This window comes from Limulus polyphemus, unplaced genomic scaffold (genome assembly GCF_000517525.1).
Source record: "Limulus polyphemus unplaced genomic scaffold, Limulus_polyphemus-2.1.2 Scaffold124, whole genome shotgun sequence".
NCBI classification, from domain to species: domain Eukaryota; kingdom Metazoa; phylum Arthropoda; class Merostomata; order Xiphosura; family Limulidae; genus Limulus; species Limulus polyphemus.
The window spans coordinates 203,873-210,343 of NW_013665734.1; the positions used below are offsets into that span (position 1 = coordinate 203,873).

At 31.7% G+C, this 6,471-nt stretch overlaps 1 protein-coding gene across 1 annotated transcript in view; it reads right to left on the bottom strand.

The window, feature by feature from the left end:
- Positions 1–6,471, bottom strand: part of LOC111089593 (Down syndrome cell adhesion molecule-like protein Dscam2) — a 57,969-nt gene that overhangs the window by 49,821 nt on the left and 1,677 nt on the right. The gene's annotated exons all lie outside the window — the stretch shown is intronic.

A 6,471-nucleotide genomic window follows, 5' to 3' on the forward strand; every position in this document is an offset into this window, starting at 1 on the left:
CCCAGTGGCACAGCGGTATGTCTGCGGACCTACAACACTAGCATCTTTGTTTTGATACCCGTGGTGGGCAGAGCATAGATAGCCCATTGTGTAGCTTTGTGCTTAAATTACAAACAAACAAACCCATTCAGTTGAGGTCCCCAGCTGAATGTAAAGGTCCTAATACTCCCGCGGGAACACGTCTGGATGCTATATTTCAATGTATCATCATTTATAAGCAATACATTAACTACAAGCTGTTCACATTTTCTTGCTTGCCATAATAGTAGTCTTTTAGAATGGCGATGCTATTCTTAAAGTGGGCACACACTGGCTAATAGTGTGCAATGATACTCATCCACAGTCGATAAGCCTCCCAGGCATAGGACCTTACCCCAATCAGCCCTAGTAACAGAGTATGGCGTAGTGTCTTCTTCATTTGATGATCGGTCAATTACCCAGTGCACGAGCCATTATCTGGTACAGAGTGGGTTTGCCATTAACCCTAATGTTGGACACAACTAAGCTCTAGCTGGTTTTACTGATTTTGCCAATAAAGTTTCTTGTCATTAAGTGCCTATTGTACACAATAATAGGTTGAATACAGCATTGCTAGCTAGTTTTGATGAAGATTTATAATTGTACATATTACAGGTGTTTATTTTATAAGTGTATTTTTTTCAGTAATATCATTTTTACAACTTCTGTATGATAAACAGTTTATTTAAACCACTGATAATTTATGTTCGAATCGCAGGGCCTAAGAATAATTTTGTTTAGCATCATCTCAATGATTTTTGTTTTGCATTTGTATTAATAGTGAAATACTGTTTATTTGTTTTAAAGTTTGTTTGCTTAACATTTTAAGAAATTGACTATTAAGTAAGTTAAAAACACAGGTTAAGCGTTACTATTAGTTTTAGAATTTTCGATTCTAATACTATCAGAGATTATCAAACACTGTGAGAAAAACTGAATATCATCGAACTCAATAGAATATTTGCTTAAAAGAAACTTCCCTATTAGAAGTAACGTTAAGTTTATTTTCAAACTCATAAGACGAGGGTATACTGGAATTATATATATATATATAACGTTATAATTACACATAAATCGGTAAAAAATGTCAAAGTACATAAATTACTGTTCCAACAAGGATTCTAACTTTGGTATGTGATATCTATTTCAGCATTATATGATACAACTAAATAAGCCTCATGTTTTAAGTTTCTATAATGTAGTACAGTATTCTTATGTGTAACGTTTTAGCGTGTTTAAAACCGTTTATATAGTTTCGATTCAGAACAATTCTGAAAAAAAAAAATCAAACTACTGTTGTAGCTTTATCTGTGAGAGATAATAGCTAGAAGTAAACCTAATCTTGGAGTATAGTGATATGAAAATTATTATGAATATTAAAATAAGATTAACCAATTTAAAAAAACTATCAAATTATTTTTACTCTATAAAGAACAAAAAATAGAAATAACAATGCAAATTTTCAGAAAGTGATCTAGATGAAATAGTAGAAATTATACCTTTGATATTTTGATATAAAAATACTCTATCCAAGAAAACTAGAAAACTATATTTACATTAAGAGTTAGTTTCCTACCGTTTCATATAATAACTAGAAACGAAGATGCGAAATCCGCTCTGCACTGTAACAGTTCGAAAGCTTTTATTATATGTAAATAGACAGAGCCATAGTAGATATATATATATATATATGAAATATCTCGGTAGCTTCAGGAGATATGACAAACTTCACTCTATACTTGCCTTTAGCTCAAATCTACCCGATGGTAAACCAAAAAAAACCATGAATATATGCCAGCTGATCTTGCTGTTCTAACTTAATCTATTACAGCACCTGCCAACTTCAGCTTTGTGGGAGACGTCATGTCACACACCCCACCGGTGCTCGTCAAGAATTATTGGACTATATACTATAGGCACTGGCTTTTGTTGAATTCTAGAAAGAACTCTATTACCGTCACTGTCAACGTCCATTTGTCACTCTTATCTTCTCGTGCAAGTATTAGGGTGGGGAAAATTCAAAATTATTGAATAGTAATGCATAAAAGACGTCAGTGTAATATAAAATAGAAGAATTTTCTTCTATATTTTTCACCTTTGAGATTTAGATAGGGATATTAACTTATAAATATATATGTATTATATTGTTTCCTTGTTGATTAAACTATCTATAACTAAAGTTACATTAATTTTGTGTTTTTTTTCTTATATTTATATAATGAACATCATATGATGCTTACATTTCATTAAACTTCAGAATTCTATAAATAATACTGGATTATTATTTTCAACTAATTAGAAAAACTTACGAATGAAAGTAATGGAGGATTTAATATTATGTCAACCATATTATAACCACTATGTCCAGTGCCGACGAGTCCTTTCATCCAATACCACAGGCATAATACTAGTCGAGACGCTACTTATATCAACAGCTACTTGAGTAACAACTGTTTCGGTGTGAACTGGATTAAGTTGGTGAATTGTAATTTTATAAATTTACTTGAATAAAAACTGTTTCGGTGTGAACTAGATTAAGTTGTTGAATTGTAATTTTATAAATTTACTTGAATGAAAAATGTTTCGGTGTAAACTAGATTAAGTTGGTGAATTGTAGTTTTATAAATTGTACTTAAGTCATTACATATCAGGATTGTCTGTATATTTTAAACTCAGTATAGCTCAGCTATCAGGAATGAAAAGGCATTTCATTATTTAAACAGCACGTAAGTGTCACGGATATTACTATTTGATTTTGATACAAAAAATACACATAATTCTAATGGTTGAGGCTAGAGATGTTTAGATTAAACGATTTAACAGATACGTTAAAGTGTATTCTTATACGAGTAGTTGTAGTGCATATGCTAATAACATATAATTTTGTTTCTTAGTTATAAAAATTGAATAAACGCTTTAAAGCGAAGATTAATTTAAAGCACTAAAATTATAAACAAAAAGATATTCTGACGAGAATAAATCAATACAGAACTTACAAATTACTTTGAAACTGGTCTAGAAAGTGTGAAGACAAAAGCAGGAAATTATGACAGTACTGAATGGTTAGAAAATGACAAAAGACATTAAAATATCTTGGCCATGTTCACTCTTTTGTATTTAATAGTCAGTCATCTAATTATATTGACATTATCTTGCATTTTTAGTCTTATCTCTAGTCTTATGTTCCAATTGGTTTCAAAATTATTTACGGCATTGTTCTTATAATTATTGTTTATACGTGCAAAATTATAAATTATATTCTCACATCTCATGAGGCAACTTTCACAGTTTTTTTTTTTACTCAAATTGAATTTTGTTGCTTATCTTTAACATTATAAGTTGCAATTTTCATAATTATTTTGATAGTTAAGCCTAAATCTGAGGACACTATACCCCTTAGGATTTTAATGGTCTCTAAAACGGAAAACTAACGAAGCTCAATAGACATAAAAAAAAGCCGCGAGGTATGATGAAACACCAAAACAGGTGTTTAAACTACATAACGTGTTTACATATTACTGCTGAAAACAAGAAAATTTTAGCAATATTTCTTACAAGTGTCAAGGTTTCCTGTAGACTAAGCGGACTTGAAATGGCTTCATATAGTTTCAAAAAGCTAATTTTTAGCATGTTACATGCACTTTTCATGTTTTCCATTAAAGCTTGTTGCTTGTTTTTGGTTTGTATCCCTTTTGTTTTATTTCTCTCTTTTGTTAAGCTAATTATATTTATGATTCATACATTCTTGAAAATGCCTGTGAAGGAGAGAGTGATGAATTAAAAGAAGATTGTCTTTGCAGTATTGATTTATAGCATCTGCTTGATCCTTTCGAAATTAAACTTACCAGAACACGTTAAGCATCTAAGTTGCCGAATTTGCTAGAGAATCCGGATATGAGAAAAGACAAATGATTACTAACAGGAAGGCATATCAACATACTGAAATGTGAACGTCATGTGCAACAGAATCAGTTTGTTGTTTAATTAGTGTGCTATTATTCCTCGCAAGCGGAAAAGATTCCTTTAACGAGCTTTTGCTCAATGGCGTGTACCGATACAATGCACGGACTCATTACTCATCATGCTCGACTAGGTAGGTTGCCTTAAGAGAGACTCACGTCATATAGAAACACTTCTGTTTGCAAAGAGTCTTATGAGAGCTTGAGATCCTTTGAACTAGTGTTTGCTTTACAACGAGTATTGAGTGCCGGATCCTCTCAGTTTGTTATTCAGTTTATACCTTCAACAATCTTGTTATTTATAATAATATACGAATCGGTAAAGCTAACAATTGAGCCAAAAAAAGTAATTGTTAGAGCAAGAAAAGATAAGCAGATTGTTACTTGAAACGAAACAATTGTTCCTGACACACCTTCGTCAACAACAACCAAAAAAATTGGGATGTGTACATAGCTAAAACACAATGTACAGATCAATTACTCACTGCAGTTTGGTGAATTGATGAGCAGAGCTACGATGCTTTACAATAGAAACACTTTTACAGGGATATATATGTTAATATCAAATTCGAAATACCAACATTCTATGTTTTTGTTATATTACAATTAAATACTCATCTATAATAAATATATAATTACATGATATTTATATCACTTTCCTGAAACTTTTAAGCAATTTAGAAATAACTGTTATTTTTTATGTTGTAATACATAGCTGAAATGTAGGATGCACGCAAACAAAGTTTTACAGAAATACATACACTAACAGTGTTTTTCTACTACCGATTCATTACAATTTTAGCAGCGCGCACATACAACAGTAGTTGTTAATACCACACGGAGAATAATTACTGTTCTTAAATTTCAAGAATATGAGTTTAGATTTATTAAGGGTAATAAATATGGATTGTGTACATTGGACATGTGAAACCGAGTATGTAAGACAGAAGCCAATAAAACGACTCAATAGACCAGCTCAGCACATGCTCCTATACTATTCTATTATTAAAAAATTATATTATTAAAAGCATATGTGATTAATGACGTTCAGAGCAGAAAACTTGTATCCACTAAGTAATATATGATATACAATTATATCCATCTACCATGTGCATCTACCAAATACTACGTGATATACCATTCTTTTCATATCTCGAGAAACTTGCTATAGGAAATGTATAACACTACATATTTATTTTTTACAACAGTTACTAGACGAATATTATTCTAAAATTAAAACATCAAGAAAACTAAAACAACTAGTGTATGAATTCAAGCTTAAAATGTATCACGTATTTCCAGGAAAAACGGAGTAATAATTTTTCCCGATATTATTTAGGTGATGGATTTAAGAGGGTTTTCACCGTGTGTTTTTGTGCACTGAAATAGGGTATTTAATTCCACTATACTTTCAGATCAATGCAAACGCTCACTACAAAACAGACTATAGCAGCATGTCTTTATTACCTGCCGCAGCTCAGACCTTCTAGCATAGCGTGATGAAGCCTCCAATGACAGGGTGTGGCAGAACTCCTGATATGATAGATGAGCTTACACTTTATCAGCAACACGCTACGGAAGGCATGCTGTCTCCCGGGCTGTCCGTGCATAATCTCTTCCTAGTGCGTGCAGAGCTATCATAGCACGAGCTCAGCAAAGTGCCTCGTGGACTTGCATTAAGGTCGATTCTTATTTCACTTCTTCAGTTACTTTTTTGCCCACACATTTCTTTATAACTTCTTTCAATGAGGGTGAGAAAGAATCATTTGAAATTTAACACAGTTACGCCTCTATAAATCAAAGAGACGGTTGCTATACCTCGACAGCTACCGGTTAACTTATCTCAACGCTTGGATGGTTGATAGTTTCAGCCGGCAAGACCTAACAATCAGCATCATCGTCTTTTTGGTTGGTGACTTCAGAGAAAATCACCAGTTGGGAGCTCATTACACCAAATCGATATAGCCTTTAACAGATTTTAGAAAAATATAAATTACAATTCTAGAAAGAGCGGAGACTCTCTTTTTGCGTCACTATTAAAGTTTTAGATTTAATCCGAACTTCGATAAACCAAAATATTAATATTTATGTAAAGTCAAATTTTTTTATGAAGTGTTTTTTTTTCAGTCGGTACTCAGACAATTTATTTATTCAGTGACCTGAAAAAAATAATGTTCTTCTCCCAAAGTAGTTCCAAACGAAAAATAACCATAGATATATTTTAATATCCTTGAATTATCCTTTAGTAACTTGCATGAAATAATTATTAAACACAACTTTTCGAATCCTTGGTCTCACACAAGAAGAACCATTGATTTAGTTAATAGGGCGATATATAATTTGTTGATAATTAAAGTTATTAATTAATTCACAAACACAGTTTTGAGATTGCGCAGTATTGTGGTATTAATAAAAAAACAAATTTTCATGATGTATCTTAAACTTTTAGTTAACCTTTTCAACACAATTTATAAGAAAAATAAATAAATATACA